Here is a 22,919-nt window from a genome sequence, read left to right as displayed (position 1 = left end):
TCGTGGTGAGATTAACCATATTTTCAAATAGGGAAGAAAAAAAAAACCAAGCTTCAGGATATTATACGCTGTTCTTATTTAAAATTGATAGCTACCTAGAGAAACTTATGCATTTTTAAAATGACTTTAATTGGCTCATTTCACACTAGGAAGTCAATGTTTGTTAAATTATTAAGAAAAGACATCATATAATGATACGGGTCAAGTTCCTTTATAAAACGTCTTTATAATGAAAAGTTCACTGCAATGAGTATATTTTCAAAGAACAAGTTAATAAATTATAAAGCTTTGGGGTCTTAAAATCAAGAAACCAGTAATTCAGTACGACACATACTTTTCTTTTTAACAGACTGCTAAAAATGTTCATCATATCTCATTTTCATTCCCTCCCTTATTAACCTTTGTTCAAATCAAAAAGTATGGTGTGGGAAACAGACCTTAAAGTGAAACAGTCTTACCTTTCCAGAAAATTACACTAAATATATTCTCTTATTGTCCAATTAAGTGAATCATCTTTTCTGATAGTACTATTATAACATTATCACCTCTTTAAAATCTCAGGAACAAAATCCACAGCTGAAACATTTCCTCCAAACAAAGGAATATCAGCCTAAGCCCCAATATGTCAATTCCAGCACATCTCTGATACTATACACACTTTCTCCACTAGGAGAAAGTGGTCAAAGAAGGCTAAGTAGGAAATCAGAATTTAGGTTTGAATCAGTTATAACAATGTTTGCCCCATCTGCAGTGTCAGTGGGGAGTCTGCATTTCCAGACTCAATTGGCAGTAATCAGGCCACAGATTATGCACATCAATGTAAAACATAAAACAACACAATTTTTTTTTGGGAGGGAAGCCACAGGATAAATTCTTTGAGATCTCAGACTATGCAAAAATTTCCTAGGCTTGACATCAAAAGTATAAAAAGTATAATCTAGAAAATGAAAAAATATAAATTGGACTTCATCAAAATTTAAAACTTTTGCTCTGTGAAATGCTCTGCTGAAAATAAAATACAAGCTAAACAAGGGAGAAAATTATCTGTAAACTGTCCATCTGAAAAAGAACTGGTATCTAGAATATATAAAGAATTCTCCAAACTCAACAGCAAAAAACAAACTACCCAATTAGGAAATTGTCAAAAGACATTTCATAGAAGAGGACATCCAGGTGGCAAATAACTAATAGAAGATATATCCCAAAATATTTGTCATTAAGGAAATATAAATTAAAATGAAAATAAAATGTCACTACACAGCTATCAAAGTGGCTAAATTTTTAAATAGCAACAAAACCAAATGCTTGCCATGATGCAGAGAAATTGCATCATTCGTGCCTTGCTGGTGGGAATATTAAATAGTGCAGACACTCTAGATAAAAACATAGAGGTATCTTGTAAAACTAAATCTATATTTATCATTTGACCCAGAAATTTACTCTGGTATTGATCCTAGAGAAATAAAAACTTATTCTCACAAAAATTTGTATGTAATTGTTTATAGCAGCTTTATTCATAAGCACCAAAACCTGGGAAGAATATTTGTCTATAGCAACGGATGAATGGTTAAACAAACAGTGGCCTATTCATAACATGAAATGTTACTCAATAATAAAATGACTGAACTCTTGATATGCACAATGACTTATTTAGTAGATCCTTCGAGAAATATGCTTAGTGAAAATAAAAAGCTAAATTCAAAAGATTACATACTGTAGGATTCAAATTATATAGCATTCTTGAAATGATAAAATTAAAGAAATGAGGACTAGGTTAGTGGTTGGCAGGGTTTAACAAGTTAGAAGGGCAGTTTCAGTTCAAGATGTTGACATAGAAAGATCGTGAAGTCTCCTCCTCTCACAGTCACACGGAATCTATAGCTACATGTGGAGCAACTTCCTCTGAAGAAACCTAAAAATTGTCTGAATAACTCCTAGGCATCTGACACCTGAGAGAAGGCCCACATTCAAGAAGGTAGGAGAGGCTAGGACACCACGTTGACACAACACCCCGCCACAACCCCCATACGCTGCAAGCCACAGTCAGAAGGAAACTCAAAACCCAGAGCTTCTCCCAGGAATAAAGGGCTTGAATCACACAATCAATACTCCAAGTTTGAAGACCTGTACCTGTGAGAGGAACCCCCAAAACATCTAGTTTTGAAAACCAACAGGTCTCATGCCCAGGTGACCCACAGGCTAATTCAAACATAGAAACAGCTCTTAAAGGGCTCAAGTGTGCCTGGACTCACCTGTCCCTAGGCTCATTACTGAGCAAGCTGATGGAGAGGAGCCCAGACTTCCTGTGAAGAAGGTTCATTCGCTGGTGTAAGAGCATCCGCCTGAAGACAGGCATTTGGTTTGGTACACATCTAGAGACCTGCTGGCTGGTGGGTACTGTCTTCTCGCTCTCTCCCTGCCCCGCTCCAGCCTGGTACACCATCTCTGTGCCCGCCCTCTGTCCCCTCCAGAGCATTAGCATCTGGGCAGGGGAAGCTCTTACAGCATCTGGTCCTCCTATTTCTATGACTAGCACCATGGTGTTTGCAGCTGCCCCCCAAGGGACACCCCTTGGTAGCCTGGTAATGGAGGCTTGAGTGTTGTCCTTTAATTTTTAACTGTTTAGCAATAGGCTAAATTAATTCAAGTTGATTTTGGAGCTAGCGACAGGTTATGCAGTTTTTTACTTTTAAGCATCTATTTCTATGCAAGTGTTTCTCAACTGCAAAATGCAAAGTGGGCATAACCACACAATTTTGATCCCATTTCCATCCTGTTTTAATAAACTGATGAAAAGCCTCAATGTGGAACAAAAAAGAAACATACTTGACACAAAATTAATTTTTTTAAATGGTTGTATTTTTATTATATGTGTGTCTTCATTTAGAGAAATATAAGTGGCATGTGAGATTTTAGGGATACATTACAGATTTAATTTTTTTTTCTTTTAATAAACACACATAAAAAGAAGATACTGCCATTAATTTATAGAAAACATAAGGAAGAAACTATTACAAAAATAGCAGAGAAAGCTATTCTTTGTCAGCCTCATACTACACAGGGTTTTAATTTTTGTCTCTGTGATAGGTTTACCAGAATGATGAATCAATCGGAGAGACTTTGTTATACTCTTAATTCATGCAAACCAACTTTGTGAGTTGACTATGAAGTAAAACAATTGAGTAAAATCATATATCCTATGAGCACTAGCTTCACTATTATTCAAAGCAGAATCGATAGAACCTATAAATCTATAGAATCTATAAATCCTAAATTCAACAACAAAAAACAGGTCCAGTGATACTCTCAGAAACACAAACTAAAATGATGGTTCCTTTCTAATAGTGCCATACAATATCAGAGAAGAAATGGATTCAAAACTCTAACAGAGAACTGATGTAGAAACATCAAAAATTAATCCAATCATTCTTTTGCCTACTGTGATTTTTAAACTGAAATTTATAAAAATTAGAAAAGTGAAAACAAAGTGCTGAATTTAAAAACATGCATTTGTAGGCATGTCAATAGACTGAAATATAATCCAAAGGAATGAACCACACTATTTTTCTAAAAACAACAAAATTTTAAAAATGGTTTTCAGTTCTACTGTAAAAATCACCAGTTTTCTTTGACCTTTGTTGATTCCTTCAAATAAGATGTGCTCTGTTTTCTCCTTCATCTCCAACTGGCCTATTAAATAATTAGAATACTCTACACTTTCATGTTTGCTTTCCCTAGAGTCCCATGTACTGTTAGTACTTTCTAAGCCTGTCTGTCTACCAATGTCTCCTGAGAGGTTTGTTAAAAATGCACATTCCCAAACATGTAAATGTATTTCCTGAATCAAAACAGAACAAGAACCTAAAAATCTGAATTTTTAAAAAACTTTCCTGTTTATATGTCTTCTTAGGAGAAGTGTCTGTTCAGGTCCTCTGCCATTTCTTAATTGGAATGTTTGGGTTTTTTTGTTGTTCAGTTGTATAAGTTCCTTACATATTTTGAATACTAGTCCCTTATGGGAGGTGTTGTTTGAAAATATCTTGTCCAATTCAGTTGGTCGCCTCTTTGTTTTATTGATGTTTTCTTTGGCTGTGCAGTAGCTTTTTAGTTTGGTAAGTCCCACTCATTTAATTTGCTTTTATTTCCTTGGCGTTTGAGGTCAAATTCATAAAATCTTCTCTAAGACCAAGGTTCATAAATTTAGTACCTATGTTTTCTTTTGTGCAATTTATTGTTTCAGTTCTTATATTTAGGTCTTTGATCCATTTTGAATTAATTTTATTGTATGGTGACAAATATATATATATATATATATTAAAAGATGCTCAACTTCACCAGCTATTAGGGAAATGCAAATCAAAACCACAATGAGATGCCACCTCACACCTGTTAGAATGATTATTATCAACAAGACAAGGAATAACAAGTGTTGGAAAGGTTGTGGACAAAAAGGAACCCTCATACACTGCTGGTGGGAATGTAAATTGGTACAGCCACTATGGAAAACAGTATGGAGATTCCTCAAAAAATTAAGAATAATCATGTAACCCTTGTATTTACCCCAAAAATCTGAATTATCCATAAAGATATATTTACCCCTATGTTCCTTGAAGGACTATTAACAGTGGCCAAGACATGGAAACAACTGAAGGGTCTTTTGATGGATGACTGGATAAAGAAGATGTAGTACCATATATACAACAGAATATTACTCGGAAAAGATGAAATACTGCCACTTGAAACAACATGGATGGATCTTGAGATTATCATGCTAAATGAAAAAAGGCAGAAAAAGTTGAGAACCACATTATTTCACTCATATATGGGATATAAAACTGAAAGAAACAAATGAACAAGACAAACAAGCAAAAACTCATAGACACAGACACAGTTTAGAGGCCACTGTGGGGTAAGGGGGTAGGAAGGAGGTAGAGGGGGTCAAATATATGAGGTCAGTCAATTATGTTCGCAAAATTGTTGCAACAGTATTGCTAACCTTTTTTGATTGATTAGAGGGATTATTCATTATGAATTTGTACCAACTGGACAAACAGTTAACCAAGTTTACTATTTGGAAGTGATAAAAAGGCTGCATGAAAAAGTTAGACTACCTGAACTTTTTGCCAACAATTCATGGCTCTTGCATCACAACAATACACCAGCTCACACGGCACTGTTTGTGAGGGAGTTTTTAGCCAGTAAACAAATAACTGTATTGGAACAAGCTCCCTACTCACTTGATCTGGCCCCCAGTGACTTCCTTCTTTACCTGAAGATAAAGGAAATATTGAAAGGAAGAGGTTATGATGACATTCAGGACATCAAGGATATTAGGATGATAGCTGTGATGGCCATTCCAGAAAGAGTTCCAAAATTGCTTTAAAGGCGCTGGCATTGGTGCATAGGTTCCCAAGGGGAGTACTTCAAAGGTGTAATGATATTCAGCATTGAGATACGTAGCGCTTTTTCTAGGATGAGTTCACAAACTTAATTGTCAGACCTTGTATGGTGATGGAAGATTTGACTTTGGAGGGTGAACATACAACGCAATATATAAATGATTTATTATAGAATTGCACAATTGAAACCTACATAACTTTATTAGCCAATGTCACCCCAATACATTTAATAATAAAAAATGTTCCCTAAGGTTACATAGTGATGTGGTAATATGCGTCAAAGACATAACTTTCAATAGGTGACTTTTCTGTGTACTGTTAATCTGGTTGTGGAAAAAAGACATGGGAGGGAAGAGGCATATATCCGGGACTCAACTCCCAACTCTTCATGGAGACTTTTTTCATACTCCTTCATGTGAAATTAGTTAAGTGTGTGGTAATGGAGGTTTTCTTTTTCCTGAGAACTGCTCTCCTTTAATATCTTTTTCTTCCAGAATTTCTTTCAAAAAAATAGGATCATAGACAGGAATAGCCTGGATGTGCAATGAGAAAATAGTGGATGTGCAATGAGAACTCTGGACACCTGTGGGGTGGGGTTACTTATACACATTCAGACACCAGTATATGGATCAGAATTTGCTAAATATTGACATTGGTTATTTTTTCTTTTCTTAAGATATCTGGGTATTTGGCCTTACCTTTCGCTTACCTTCACCTCCTCTCGAGCACCAGTACATGTTCACAAGTTTTCATAGTTTTACTTACAGTCATCACTATTGAAGGACCTGTTTCCTCCTGGACACAGTGTTTGAGTAGGTTTCAGAAATCAACATTGACAGAAATTTCAACTTCCGGGTTACCTGTGTATCACCAAAGAATCCATCTAACACCCATATTCTCTTCCTGAAAAGAGATATACCTATACACACACCTCTGTAATCCTCAAACGCATAATATCTATGCTCTCTCACCTTTCAAGGAATCTAAGCTACTCCCTTTGATGGACCTCAAACATAAATTGTCCAAAGATTCTCTCAGGGTTGTGACCTGTGCCAGCCTTTCTCACCCTCGACTTGGCAAATTCTCCTCACTCTTTTTGAAACTCACACATTGACACACAGAGAGACACACAGATACTTATCACATCCTATGGGGTGGAAGAGTATGGAGAAGAAAAACTGTTAGGTGGGAAAGAATATGTATTCATTTTTTCCCTGTAAATCACACATGCACATGCTTGTAAATAGTTTCTCAATAATGTAATTCTGCACTCGATTATACTAATTGTACATCTTGGTACAAATCAAGATCTGAAAATCTAAGACATGCCAATCATAGTCCACAGAAGTAAAAATGTAACATGACAGAGCTATAGGAAGCTATGAACCAGGGGATTTATTGTGGACACCATCCCACATTCTGCCAGCACGAACTTCTGTCCTCACATTCCCTCAAAGACAAATCACACATTTGTCTTTATTCACCCCTCCATTTCAGTACCCAGTTCCAGCTGACTCTCTGTTCGTGATTAACTGATTTCCTGTTGGGAGGAGAGGGATTATAACTGCTAACATTTCAGAATACATACATTTTGAATGGAAACACTTTGAGAACATGGGTAGGTTTGGAACGAAGCCAAACCAGACAACTTCGGAGGCAATGCACTTGGCTCACCCACTTTTTACAGTAGTTTCCTCTTTGGGCATTAGTGTGCTGTTTTGTGTGTGCAGCTGCCCCTAACACAAAAAGAATCTTCACCTCTCCCATGATCATGAGATTGCACATATATACACATATCAATCTCTCTCTCTCTCGCTCTCTCCATACACACACACACACATATATATATATGGATATGTGTATATATGTATATACACATATATATGTATGTGCATATATATGTATATATAAACTTTGTCATGGTCTGCTACATGTCACTGTTAAAGCAATGGCTACCAGGTATATAGTGAACACAAATACTGGTACAGACATGGTTTGTGATCAAAACGATGAAACACGTCAGTTATATTAAGACTCTGCTTTGCAAGTGATGGAAAAACCACCTCAAACTTACCTAAGTGAAATTGAATTTATTTGTTCAAATAACTAAGATTATTTTATATGTGCATTTACCTCTGTGCGTAGTTTTTTTCTAATTTATGTAATCAACAATTAGTTTTGTTCCATTTTTCATTGCCCTTATCACCTGGCTTTATTCTAGGATTTAGGGATTATTTTTTTGCAGATGTATGCTCACATTCCAGCAAGTTTACTTTAGGCAAAAGGACAATAAGCCTCTCTTTTAAAAGACTCAGCTGAAGTCCAAGTGGGTCTTACTGTCATCAAGTAGCTCAAATGCTCATGCCTGAATCCAGTTTCTCATACCACGGGAAATCATTTCGTGTTTGTTTTATCAAGCCCATGGTCCTTATTTATTCCTGGAATTTGGAAGTAGAGTCAACTCTACATAAAATTAATAAATTAAAGTTGGAAGGTAAGTTGGTGGTGACAGAATAATCTGCATACCGTTTACTAGTGGAAGAGCGTTCGAATGTTGAACAGCAGAGTTAATAGGTACCCATTATATCCACAGTGGCAAAAAGCTGGCATCCATGCTAGTACTACACACATCCATCCATGGCAGACATTTCTATTAATCTTGGACGCACTCCTATTTCACTCGCAATCTGTCTCATAATTCTCCTTAATACACTCTCCAGGAAACAACTAGCTGTTCATCAGAGCAAACTTACATGATACTCTATGTTCTGCTACACATGATAATACATGAACATTGGATAAACTCTGAATATGTGTTAACTCATTATTGATTCCTCACCCTCAAATGAATCTAAATCCTTCCATCTACTTATATTTTTGACTTTTTCACCTCTTATATAATAAATTATCTTCATGCCTCTATTTCTACAGGCATATCAAATAGTTCAGTCTGTTGCCTATTACACCAGCCTTTATATCTTTAATTTAAGATTGAATTTTCACTTAAATAATAGAGGCATTCAGATGTTAAAGAGCCAAGTGTCAGAAAGATGCAGGCAAAAATGGAAACTTAACTTTGATCTGCAATGATATGTGACTAATCAAAAAAAGACAACGCTGATGTGTGTTTAGTTTCACATGTAAAGGAACAAAAGTTTATCTCACATGATGAAAACGATTTCTGGATAATATTGAGAATCCTGTACTCAATATTGAGAATGCTGTACACCTCTTAAAACTCTATAAAAGATTTATATCATCACGCATGTAATTTACCTTTCTAACTTTTAACAGGTTAAAATGTCATCCACTGAACTTAGAAGAATGTACCTGAAAACTGAAAATTCTGTACTTTATTCCAATTCCAACAATTGAAAAGATAACAAGTGAAGGAGGTACGCATACATCTCTCTGCCACTTAAACTATCACTATTTCATTAAACGTAATATTTTGCTCTAAAGTTATGGAAATTGACTATTAAAATATATTCCAAATAAAATGCAAATCAAAAAAATTCTGATATTCGTAGTGGTAAAAATTCATGAAATGACTGACTCCTTTTACAAGTTTCAAATTTTTCAAACAAATATATATGTGTGTGTGTGTGTGTGTGTGTGTGTGTGTGTGTATATATGTTCATATACATGAAATCTTAGGTACTATGTGTGTGTGTGTTCGTGCATGCATGTGTGTATACTGTATATATACAGAAAGCACACAAGAAGAGAAATGTGATAGCTAGATTTTTTACATAAGTTTTTAAATGACATGAAGATGGTAATTGTGTTGTAAAGGTGACAAGAATCATTTCACGGCAATGTTTGGCATTACAGTGCTACTAGGAATAGCTATAAATATATCATGAATCTATAATAAAATGTTATGACTTGCCTTTGAAGGTTACAGTTATTTTCCATATATCTTTATAGTGGGACTTGTAAATGTCATCTAATTAGGTGACTATGCTTAACTGCATATAAGATCATGTACCTCTATAACATCACTTGCTTATTAAAACCACCTGTCATTTTCAGGGTCACATACCACAATATGACAGCAATAAGGGATGAACTGTTCAGTAGTATTCGTAAATATACAAAACAGTATTTTATTTCCTGAGGCAAGTGGCAATTATTCTTTTTAATCATGTTGTCAAAAGTAATAAGAATTCAAAAGACAAACATAGGAAGGATTTGAATTCTGTATACAAATGCCAGTTTTTCTGATGCCTCCAGACAGAATCAACAGTTCCAACATCAGCATTCCTGTAACAATTTATACAGGAATGCCATATGACATTAACTAGGTTTATGGCAAATGTACACATTTATGTTTGTATTTACCCAACATGTTATGGCTCAGGTACCCTTTTACCCTTTCCTGTACTCTCAGCACTACTCAGCCCATAACAGGTGTTTAAATAACATTTTTAAACTTGATTTGAAGTAAAAAAAAAAAATAGAAGTAAGTTTTTTTGCATACACTTGACAATAAATAGGGTGGCAAACAAAAATATTCAAAATCAAACTGACCGTTTACAGTCAGAGTTCATCCTCAAAAATCTAAATTTTGGTACACAGCATCATGGTCCAGGTTCTCTAGCATAAAAGCTTAGCATTAGCTTTCATCATTTCACCCTCTTTATCCACTCCCAATATGTCATTAAATTCTGTTCTACTTTCTTTTATAATATTTGTCAAATTTGAACTTTCCAAGTTCCTGACTTTGTGCTCCATAATTCAATATCAATTCTACCACATTAGTCTGGCTTCATCTAAATGTCATCTACAAACTTTTATGATCACATACCACTATTATTAAATATTTTATTGATCAACCATTTCATATATGCATATTTATAAAATGTAAACATGTGCTAATCAACTAATATGCAACACACATTCAAAAAAAGTAATTATTAAAAGCATGAGAATAAAATAAATTTAAATAAAGTTCTTTCTGCACAGCAAAAGAAACCATAGACAAAACAAAGAGGCAACCAACCGAATGGGAGAAGATGTTTGCAAACAACGTCTCCGATAAGGGGATAATATCCAAAATATATAAGGAACTCATACAACTCAACAACAAAAAGACAAACAATCCAATTAAAAAATGGGCAGAGGACCTGAAGAGACATTTCTTCAAAGAGGACATACAGATAGCCAATAGTCATATGAAAAGATGATCAATATCACCAATCATCAGTGACATGCAAATAACAACCACAATGAGATATCACCTCACCCCAGTCAGAATGGCTATCACCAACAAGACAAATAGTAACAAGTGCTGGAGAGGCTGTGGAGAAAAAGGAACCCTCATACACTGTTGGTGGGAATGCAGACTGGTGCAGCCACTATGGAAGGCAGTGTGGAGGTTCCTCAAAAAATTAAGAATAGAATTGCCATATGACCCAGCAATCCCGTTCCTGGGTATCTACCTAAAAAACCTGAAAACATTTATCTGTAAAGACATATGTGCTCCAATGTTCATTGCAGCTTCATTTACGGTGGCCAAGACATGGAAACAACCAAAGTATCATTCCATAGATGATTGGATCAAGAAGATGTGGTGTATATACACAAGAAATACTACTCAGCCATAAGAAAAGATGAAATAGTGGCATTTGTGACAACATGGATGGATCTTGAGATTATAATGCTAAGTGAAATAAGTCAGACAAAAAATGTCGAGAACCATATGACTTCACTGATACGTGGGATATAAAACTGAAAGCAACAAAGGAACAAGACAAAGAAACAAAACTTATAGACACAAACGATAGTTTAGTGCTTACCAGCGGGAAAGGGGGATGGAGGGATAGTAGAAGTGGGCTCTTTGTTCAATGTTGCTCAAGCAGTAGTTCGCCATAATCAGAAGTGTCTGGACGCTGATGGTAACCACTTTGAGCACCTCCTGTAATTGCAGAAGTCAAAGGTGACTTGTATTCATCTTTTGTTATCAGTATATATTGAGTATTAAATTCTAATACAGTTTTCCTTTCTTAAAATGTGTATACATTTTTTGGCACCCTCTGTATATGGTGATGGAAGGAGAACTGATGGTGAACACACAATGTGATATACAGATGATGTATTACAGAATTGTACACATTAAACCTATGTAGTTTTATTGACCATTGTCACCCCAATAAATTTGAATAAAAAAAGTTATTTCTGCATCCTAATGAATTGAAATATGCACCTCATAAAAACATGATATACTTTATAATTGACCTAAATGACTGATTTGATGTTTTTAATTTCTCCCAGCCTCCCTTGCATCCAGCTCTCAATACCTTAAAACACTTCTTACTGCATGCTACTGTCCTGATCAAAATCTGTAGTGACTACGCTTAATTTAGATTCCTCACTATGCCCAGTTAAATTTCTACATCAAGTCCTTCTTTGCTATTCAAAATTTATTTCCTGCTCCATACTCCCCAGCCACACACATATTAATTACTGTATGTTATTCAACACCTTCTTTTATTATCTTTCTCATATGGTTTTCTCATTTTCTCCACTGTCCTTTTATCTATACCATTTCTCTTGCCTATATCACAATACTCACACCAGCCCTACCCCAACCCTATACCATGTATCCTTCTGATTAAATTTTACCCATTCTCAAAACCTAATTTTAGAAGCAGTCACTCAAAGTTTTCCGCAAGTTGATGCAATTGAACCTTGCATTTACTTATTTATTTATTTATTTATTATATTAAATTTATTGGGGTGACATTGGCTAATAAAAATTATGTTTCAGGTGTACAATTCTATAATACATCATCTGTATATTGCATTGCAAATACACCACCCAAAGTGAAATCTCCATCTGTCACCATATATTTGACTGTTTCCTTTACCCTCTTCTACCATTCCTCCCTCCTCCCTTACCCTGTTGTAACCACTAAACTGTTGTCTGTGTCTATGTGTTTTTGCTTGTTTGTTTTATTCATTTGTTGCTTTCATTTTTATACCATATATGAGTGAATTATATGGTTCTCGACTTTTTCTGTCTGACTTATTTCACTTAGCATAATAATCTCAAGATCTATCCATGTTGTCTCAAATCTCAAGATCAAGTATTTCATCTTTTCTTATGGCTGAGTAATAGGGAACTACCTCATCACAAATAGATGCATTCTTGATTGTTTTTCATGACAACATCTACCAGAGTCAAACACTTCCCAAGTATTCACACACACACACACACACACACACACAATATAACCTGTAAGTCAGATAGTGGTGGTGTCAGAGCAGGTGTATCTCTGTTAATAATTACTTCCTAAATCAATGAACCTACATACAGTAGATATTCAATATATGCTTTTTTACTGATTATTATTAATTTCCTAGGGTATACCCCTGATCCCAACATCATTACGACTCTAGTAGGATTTTAAACAAGGATCTTCAAACTAGTATAGGTATTCTCGGTAATATTTAAGTGCCAAATTTCTCCTTGTAGAAAAAATAAATAATCTTAAAATTTGGGGGCATCAGATCATTTATATGCAGCCAAATGTTATCTGAGAACATTTTTATGCTTTTTAGGGACTCTAGCCTTTCTGAAATAGCCATAAACACATTTTGTTATTTAAAGGAATCCCATTAATTGTTTTGTGGTGTTTTGTGGATAAGTATAAAATTAGCTAAAATTTTCTGAATACCAATGACAATAAGCAAAAGCCAACCCTTTCTGGTATTCAAACACAATAATCATATTCTGAATTTAATGAATAATTTTATATCAAGTTGAAACAGATGGGTAAAAACAGAGCAAACAGATTCCTCTGGCTTATAATTACATGTAAAAAGGTATAATTTTTGTTATTTCTCTGAATTTTCTTTCTACTGAGAATATCATGCCAGTTGGCATGACTTCCCAGTTTTTATTTTTAAAGGAGTGGTGTTGGAAAATGTAATCATTAGTCTGCCTGCTTTCAGAAATGGAAAAAGAAAATAACACTTTAGAAATTCTTAAAGCATTTTGTTAAATCATTTCTTTTGCTAATTTCACCAACCTACCAATTCAACTGTCAAAACATAGGAGTCTGTCCCTTTATTCAAGCACTTTTGGAAACTATTCCAGGATCTTAGCTTCCTAGCCATGCTCCTAAGCCCACCTGTTCAAAATAAGCACCCATACAGGGTCAGCCCTTATGCTCCTTGTATCGATTCACACCTTGACTTGGTTTGTCTAATAGAAATTATCATTGGCCATCCAGAGTCAGTTCTCCTTCCATCACCATATATTTGATCCCGTTTACCTTCTTCTACCACTCCCCTCCCCGCTTAGCCTCTAGTAACCACTAAATTATTGTCTGTGTCTATGATTTTTTTGTTTCTTTTTTTTTCTTGTTCCTTTGTTGTTATCAGTTTTATACCCCACATATCAATGAAATCATATGGTTCTTGACTTTTTCTTTCTGACTTATTTCAAACACACAATGTAATATATAGATGGTGTATTACAGAATTATAACCTGAAAACTATCTACTAACCATTGTCACCCCAATCAACATTAATTTAAAAAAAATCATCATTGGTTTCCAGTTGGAATTTCAGATTTTGCTTTGTCACAAGACACTACCTTTATTTTTTCTCTTAGAATGACTTATTTATTTTTATTTTAAAACGTTAGGGTAGTGTCATAAACTATTCTTTGTAGGATCATCTTCTTGAATCTCTGCTCACAAAGAGACCATTAGGTCTTTGCTTGTTCAAAAAGGAAGTTGGGCTTTAATACAGAGAGTTTTCCATTAGGTAAAATAAAGCCAATAATAAACATGATTTTTTAAAACTTTCTATTACTTTCATTTTAGTACTTCCTTTTCAACATTATAGACAAAACTTGTGGCAGATATCTATGTCTGTTAGTTTTCAAGTTTTATTTGATTCTATTACAATTCAGTGCTCCTCAAACTGTGGCTTGGTCCGCTTTCAAGAGGTTAATGAGGTTAAATCTTGTTTCATAATATACGGCAATGTTTTCTATTTTCACTCTCATTATTTCAAAACTGTACAAATTTTCTAAAGACTAGAGATGTATAATTTCATACCAGACTGAATGGAGAAGTGGAAATGATAAAAAGGAAATTAAAGAAATATCAAACAATGCCACTCTGTTCACTAATTTCATTATTTTGAAAACATATTTTATAAAAAATTGTTATGTATGTTAATATGTAATAAATGTATCATGTTATTTAAAATAGAGCATTACAAATATTCTTTAATGTTTCCAGTTTTAATTTTGACTACCGTAAATAACAATAGATACAACACCTATAAAAAAAAAGCTCTGGGACTCTCAATAATTTTCAAAATTGTACAAGTGTTCTGAAAATAAAATTGGAGCATTGTTATTCTTGTTCATAAATAATCTAAATTACATCCCAAATTGACGAATTCATCTAATAAGTAATATTTATTTCTTGAAACTGAAACAACAGAGACAGAATGTCTAAGCTCTCAAAACTGACTACTGTTCTAGTGATGGTAAAACCCATGGATTCTAACTTTAACTTAGATCTTTGTCCCAGAAAATTACAATGGATTATTAACAGAGTATACATTATTGTTTAATAAAGAAAGAGTGGCATGAAAAATTAGGCTAATTATGTAATCTTGGAAGATTCCACTGGCAAACAAATGATAAACAAGAGTTGGAATCAGTAAATTATTTTCAGTGTCTTCATTTAGAAATAAATAGCTCCAGACTTAAGACACCTACTAGCACTATATAATAATCCATGAGTAAATCTGTCTTATTTTGCTCCAATATAGGGCTTACTTTCAGAGCATGCTCGTTTAGAACAAGTCTGCTAATTCAGGTACCCCATACTTGTTTTCAACTTAGATTTATTCAGCATAGCAAAAACGACTATTACATCAGCACCTAGACAATACAGTTAATAAATCAACTTCTTCTGAATTTGTTAGTCTGATATTTCTTGAGCCTCGTTCTCAAGCTCAGTTCCAGGACTGGGAGAAACCGAGGCCCGTGTAAGCTGCCATTCTTATATATGTTGTGATTATGCTAGGAATGCTTGTTGTAAGCCTAAAATAAAATTTCTGGATATATAAAAATCAAGCTAGTCACAAAGAAAATACACGAGTTCTTTATTCATATAAAATTGGGGTAGGTGTAAATAGAAATAAAGGAAATGTATCATATTTTTATTTTCCACAGAGGAACTGTCACTTTGTACATGTTAATTTCACGTGAATAATGCACTAGACATTCTATGACAGATTGCATAAATCATGTTTTCTAGAAAATCTCAATAACACAGCAGATAAGAGATAAAAATGTTACTGTGAAAAATTTTACAAAGTTAAAAAGGCATATATACATATGTAACATGACTATCATTAAATATAATTAATGTGCAAAGGAATATGAAAAAGGTAATAGGAGTTGTTTAGAAAAACCAAATAAATCTGAGACATTGGTGAAAATCAAATTTGCACTATTAAAGAAATGCAGTTTTGGAAGAACTTCATCAAGCCTAGAGCTTGATGCTTTGTATTGAATATATATTGGAATTAGATTGTTTTAGGTCAAATTCTCAGGTCTGTGATGTTTACAAGCTGTTCAACCTATCACATATTATTTACTAGGGTTATTTTCCTCCCTCCCTCGCAATTTCTTCCTTCCTTCCTTCTTACCTTCCTTCCTTCCTCAACTCTCATCTCTTTCTTTTGGTACACTGGGCTTGCAGCATTAAATTAATAAATCTTTTCTTCATCAAATAATTTGGTTATTGGTTCATACAAACTTCTATTCTTTCTTCTTCCTTTCTTTTCTTTCCTTCCTTCCTTCTTTCCTTCCTGCCTTCCTTCCTTCCCTTCCCCTATTCTTTCTTCTTTCTCTTTCATTATGTAACGCTGCACTATTTTATCCTTCTTACCCTCATTTTCTTTATTTATTAAAATGAAAACGCTAACAACGACCTTATTGAAATGCTATGAATATTGTGCTTGCTAAAGGAAAATGTGCTTCCTGCCTTCTCATGAAGTGGCTGATGTGACTGGGACAAGTATCAGAGCTGGCAGAGTTGGGTGCACTGAATGAGATTACCGTCCTCTAAGCCACCTTTGCAATGGGTCACTGGTTGCTCTTTGATCAAGCCCTAATGGCCTAGTTGTTTAGTCCTTTTCAATTTAATTGCAAAACACTTACCTCCGCGGTGGGGGAAAGGCCAAAATAAAACCTGGAATAAGAATTTGTAGTTTTTGCCCAGCTAGACATCTGTTTCCCATTAGCCACTGAAAGCAGTTGCTTGATATCATTCCCTAAATTATCACAAAATTCAGCTTATCATGGCTTGCATTATTATTATTATTATTATTATTATTATCATTATTATTATTATTATTACAACCACTTAAATTATCATATGTATAAAGGCACAATCAATACAAAGATACAAAGAATGTCACATATTTTGCAATGGGAACTTTTCATGGACAAAGGAACTTTGATTAGTTCTTTGTTCTTGAAAGATATCTAGATACAGCTTTTCTTCCTGTTATGTAATAATTTGTGGAGACTTTTAAAAAATAACCTCAGAGTTGATGAGTATACAGGTGGCAATCAAATGTGACTAGCAATTTCCACCCTGATGTCCTGGCTGATGCTCTGCAGGTTGGTACGAGCATCATTACCCAGCTCCCAAACAAACTACCATCATCGTGTCTCTTTTTTCTACTGACTGTGCCAGCAGCAGCAAGCTGTGCGAGAAGGGAAGCTGAGAATAGGCCCCTGCATCCCCACGTCCCATGGAGATATGAGCAGGGCGAGAGAACTTTGCTGCGCCCACATGCCCCCATACCTCTTCTATTTAAGTGGTCATTACTCACCGACTTGTACAAGATTGGGAACACTTTGAAATGTACCAGCGCCTGGAAATGGTTGTATTGAGTATATACATATTCACTTAGAAATGTCCAGTAATGGCAAATCTCTGAGACAGAAATCAGATCTGTGCTTATTCGTGACTGGGAGTGTAAACAGGAGTTGTCTGCAAATGGGCATAAAGGAACATTCCGGGGTGAGGGAAGTGTTCTAAAACGTAATGTGGTGATGATTGCACAAATCAAAAAATTTACTAATTAAGTCACATACTTCCAATGGGTGAATTTAATGGCTGATGAATTATATCTCAAACTTGCTAAAAATTATGGAGACTCAAGTATAAAAAAATAGGAAAAAAACTCTATAAAACAAATAGTACCAGGAACATGGATTTATAAAAAAATAGCATCCTGGAAGAATACTTTAAATATATGTGGTAAACAAATGGCAAGTATCCTTCAAGTATAAAGTCAACAAAGTATATGTGATAGCCAAGATATAAATTACATGTACAGATGCTATCAAAATAATCTTTGAAATCCAAGAAGGCAGCAAACTTTCAGACTTTGTTCACTCTCTCACCTTTCCTTTCTCTCTATTTCTCTGCTAGGAAAGCATCACGACATGAAGTTTCAGTCAACTACTACATTTAATAAATCCCCTTATGTATCAGGCCTTATTCTAGATGCTTAGGATAGAATATTGAGCAAAATATAATGAACGTACATTCACATTTCACTTATTGTCAACAGACAGAATAAATAGACAGATGTGTAAACAAAGAAGATAATTTTAGGCATTAATTGATGCTGTGAAAGTCAAATACGATAATGATTTGGAAAAAATTCACCAGATGTATTGCTTCTAACCATGGTGGTTATGACACACCTCAGTAGAAGGTAATATTAGAATTGAGGGGCAGCCTTAAATATGGAGGGACAACATTTGCAAAAGAAGAAAAGTGAATGCAAAGTTCCTTAGAAAAGATTGAATTTGGTGTATGTCGAGTATCTCTGAGGTAAGTGAATGGGGGGAGTAGAATGAAGGGGGGTGATTACAAGAAATCTTGTCGGGGCAACACATGTTTTATGGGTAATGATACTGTGGAAAGAAATTTTATTCTGTTTTCTTTTAGGAAGTCAAAGAAAAGAATGGAAACATTGAACTATCTTTTGACTTCATAGCTCTCTTTCCTTCCCTTCCTTATTAATTGAAATGTCATTAGCTAACATCAGGAAATGTGTTGCCAAGTTCTGTTTAGCTCCTGGTCATCAGTGACATTGATTGGAAAAAGATTTTGGATGTTGGCTTTGCTACGCAAGATATATACACCTGCAAGATGTATATGCAAGACACACACACATACACACACACACACACACACACACACAAATACAGAGAGGGGGTGGCCAATTTGTATAGAATGAAACATAGCTTCTTGATCAAGACATATAAGATTCTTGACAAACTGGTCTCTATTAACTTTCTAGCTCAAGGTTCCCCTCTCCGTGCCTTGTACTTTACACTAAAATAATAATGAATTTCAATTTCTATTATGCATGCTATAATGGGCCTCCACGGGCCTTCATCTTCTTATGCTGATGCTAAATAGATTGGCCATCCCACATTCTGTGGCTTCCAAATACTCTTAGGCTCCCTTTAAGATTCAGCTCAGGTCCCACCTACAAGATGCTTTGCTTGATATCCTTGTCTGAGGCAAACTCTTGTTTTAGAGCTCTTGTGATGCTCTGTCTAGTCTCTACCACTATACTTACCACTGTGAAAGCTTCTGCTTGTTATTGGTTATCCTTCTGTCTTAAAAATAGCAACTTCAATTTTTAATCTTTGCATTCTCTTCTCCTGCACCAATTCCTGTCATATGTCCTTCCTTCCCCAATGTGGGATAGTTGAACCAGTGAATGAATGAATAAGTGAACAGATGATTCCAGAGCATGGTTAGATCAACAGGTAATGAGAAATCACATTTCTTTATAAAAGGAGAAAAGTGATCTGCAGTCTCAAATGAAAACCAAATATTATAATCTGACTTGCACTCATTTCCCAAGAGAGTAATTTGCGTTCCATGCTATGGACATAAGAAAGTTATCAAACTGACCCAGATAAAGAATCTTGTGCCATGACAAAATGCATCCTAGATCATTTACAAAGTCTTTTTTTCCCTCTCATTTCATTTGCTAGATTTATTTCCTATAAGTATATGAATAATAAACACAAATATATTTTAGGCCTCAAGCATTTGCATTGTTTTTTCCTCCTGATAGTTAAGTCCAGCAAAACTGGAAAATTCCTGCATCTCTCAAGAGAAAAAGAAAACTGGTATTACCAACTATTTTATTTACTATGTGCCCCCATACCAAGAATTACTACCACTCAACGATAAAGAGAAAAAAAAAAAAAAATTAAATGATAGAAGGGAAAAAAGCTGCCATAACAGTCTCTAATTTGAAACTCTAGCCATTAAGTTTGGCTTCTTGGGAATTCTTCAAAAGTAAAATGATAAAATATCAGTAAAATTGCAAATAATAAAAAGAATAGCAATATCTCGATCTATTAACTTTATCTCACGTCCATTACAATTTTCAGTGCAGTGACGGGGAAGACATTATTATAAGTGTTCTCTGAGGTGTATAAAGCCAGTACCCCATTTTATTTAATCAGTAAACATTTTCCTCATTTTAAATATCTAAAGCAATGTATTTATAGACTATTAACAATAGAATGCAATCATGAAATGTGTTTTTAAAACTTGACATTTTAATCTTTTAGGCTCAATGTTGCATTTTGCATTCAATGTTAAAAGTGTAATGCCACAATTACTTAAGCAACAGGATTATAAATTTACACATACATGTAGATACCTTATTTTTTATATAATGTGTGACTTTTAATTTTATCGCATCTATTCCTTTAGTTTTTCCATAACTGGGAATTATTAGGTTGGTGCAAAAATAATTGCAGTTTTTGCATTTTTTTTAACCTTTTAAACCGCAATTACTTTTGCACAAACCTAATAGTATGTTAAGTCAAATTCTTAATATGTTAAGTGGAAACTGCATGAATTTTAAAAATCTATACTTCTCACACAAAGCATCTGTTTCAAAACGCTTTTTGAGTTATGGGCTATAGTCATTTCCTGGCCCATATCGCCAGACAAAAATAACCCTGAAATATCTGAGATTCAAAACAGATCAAAGACAAATTTGTTCTATTTAGAACTACTTATATTTCTTACATTAGTATTACTTACGGCTTATCTTTTGCTGAGAAGTTGGAAGAAACATGATTTAAGCCAAAAATAGAAATGTATGTTTCATGTTCCTAAAATCCTGGTTATTCTCAAAGATATTTCATTGACTAAATTAATGAATATAAATAGTTTCAGGGTAACATATTGTGAAAAATCCAGAAAAATACAACTTGATGAAAGTAACGATTTGAATAGATATTTGAGAAGCGGTTTTGTCTAATTTATTATTCCTCTCCCCTCCACTTGCTAGAAACACAAGGAGATGTTTCTTTAATATTCATTGTGAGAACCAGTAAAACTCGTAAGTGTGGAAACCCCCCTAGCTATGGCTGGGTTGCCCTGAACTCTTCAACGCTCAGAAAAGTCCACCGTCCTCCAGCAATTCTTTATTTAGGGTTCATAATTCCTTACCATGGCACTGGTGACTGCAAAGGTTTCTGCCATGGGTCTTCACTCCTGGAAGTTGTGATTCTCTGTATTAGCCTGTAATCTCTCCATGTTCAGGGCAACAATTTGCCCTGTGACTTCAATTCTCTTATGGATCTGAGAAGCTGAATTTTCACTTTGTTTACCTTTTTGTATTATTAGGACAGAATGGCAACTTCCAAAGTTCTTACATGCCAGACCAGGAACCAGAAGTCCCTTTGTCCTGCTTTCAGTTAATTTTTTGTTGTTGTTTTTACTAAAAGTGTTTAAGATGGTGACCATTTACCCATTCTCATCTATTTTCTAGAATTTCTCCTGAGATCTTTCAATTCTACTTTTGTGCATTTACCATTTACCTCTTGCCTTGATTTGTGTTACACATACACACACACACACACACACACACACACACACACACACAGTCTAAAAAATTGAGAAAAAAATATATGTATTGCCTAATTTTCAATCAAGTAGTATGAAGATATTTTCCATTAAGTAAAATACACCTAATGATATAATTTACCACTATTGAAGGATGCTATTGGAGAATATGCTCCATCAAAATTACAAAGTAAATCAAAAAAGAAGAGGAAGATTCCAGAAACAATAATGCAACACATAACACAGCCTGACTAAACACCTATATTGCTAATTGTATAGAGAGTCATGAGGCCAAATTGTAGCAGAAAGAAACAGAAAAACAAAAAATCGGTAGATTGACTCATTTCTCCATGTGGAAAATTATATTGAGAATCATTTAATAAAGCTGTTAGACAAAGAAAGAAAACTCTGGTTCAAAAAATTTAAAATATAAAGAAAAATAGGCACTAATGGCATCCATACAAACTAAAAACTAGGAAAAGGAAAGCTCAATCATAGTAAATATTTGTATTGCAGCAGTGATCAATACTTATCAAATCATTTTACTTATTTATTGAATAGTTATAATGTTATGTTGAGAGGATGGGGAGGAAAAAGAGACGGGCAAAGAAATGCAAGATAAATAGGTTTAAGGGAGTTAAAATTCTCATATACAATCAGATGAATTAAATATATAATGTCTCAAACTAATAAAAATTTCAGTATATGCATATTAAAATGTGAAGAAAACTACTAAAAATAATAGCTAGCATTAAAAGCGTTGCTTCTGGGAAGCAGGATGAATTTGACTGTTAGAAGCTTGCTGAACTTGGTTTAGCCTTGTAGCAATAGTAGTATGGGAATAGTTTTAAGTATGCATGTATCATCTTGATTAAAATGATTATTAAAAATAGCCCCTGGATAGCTAGGTGAGGAATCCCTCACTGTAGCCTAAACAAAATACTTCATCCCAGAGTAGATATTAGCATACCTCTCCTGCTGAAGCTTGATTCCCATAATTTCTCCATTCCAGTCAGCATTTTTACTTTTATATAGATTTGTGAAACTAGATTTGCCTTAGACTTTTCCTCTGCGGCTTTGATTCTGGACAGGCTATGTGTGTGTATGCAGGGTGTGTGTGTGTGTGTGTGTGTGTGTGTGTGTGTAAGTAAAAGGAAAATACTGTATGTGCTTGTACATTTTGCTAGATGTGTTTGTTCACATAATTGGATAGTATGTTGATTAGTACATATAAGCACATTAGAATCGATCTTTTTAAATAAAGATTAACTAATATTTGATTGCGAATATATCTTAGTTCACTGTATATTACTTTTCCTAAAGATGGGTTTTAGCTTTTTTCCCATAAAATCTTTCCAGAGCGCTGCAGTTAACTTCATTCATCTCCCTTGCTATGTATAACAAATATGTAGAAATATTAAAATTTCTAGAAGTGGAGTTTTTGGTCAAAAGATATGGGCATTTATAAATAGGTCATATTTTCTGAGTGCCTTTTATAAATAATTTTAACAACCCACACTGTAATCAACAGTATATGAGTACAACAATGACTGACTATTCCCTCATATC

The sequence above is a fragment of the Rhinolophus ferrumequinum genome, chromosome 12 (assembly GCF_004115265.2).
Source record: "Rhinolophus ferrumequinum isolate MPI-CBG mRhiFer1 chromosome 12, mRhiFer1_v1.p, whole genome shotgun sequence".
NCBI classification, from domain to species: domain Eukaryota; kingdom Metazoa; phylum Chordata; class Mammalia; order Chiroptera; family Rhinolophidae; genus Rhinolophus; species Rhinolophus ferrumequinum.
Note: the sequence above shows the minus strand (reverse complement) of the source record.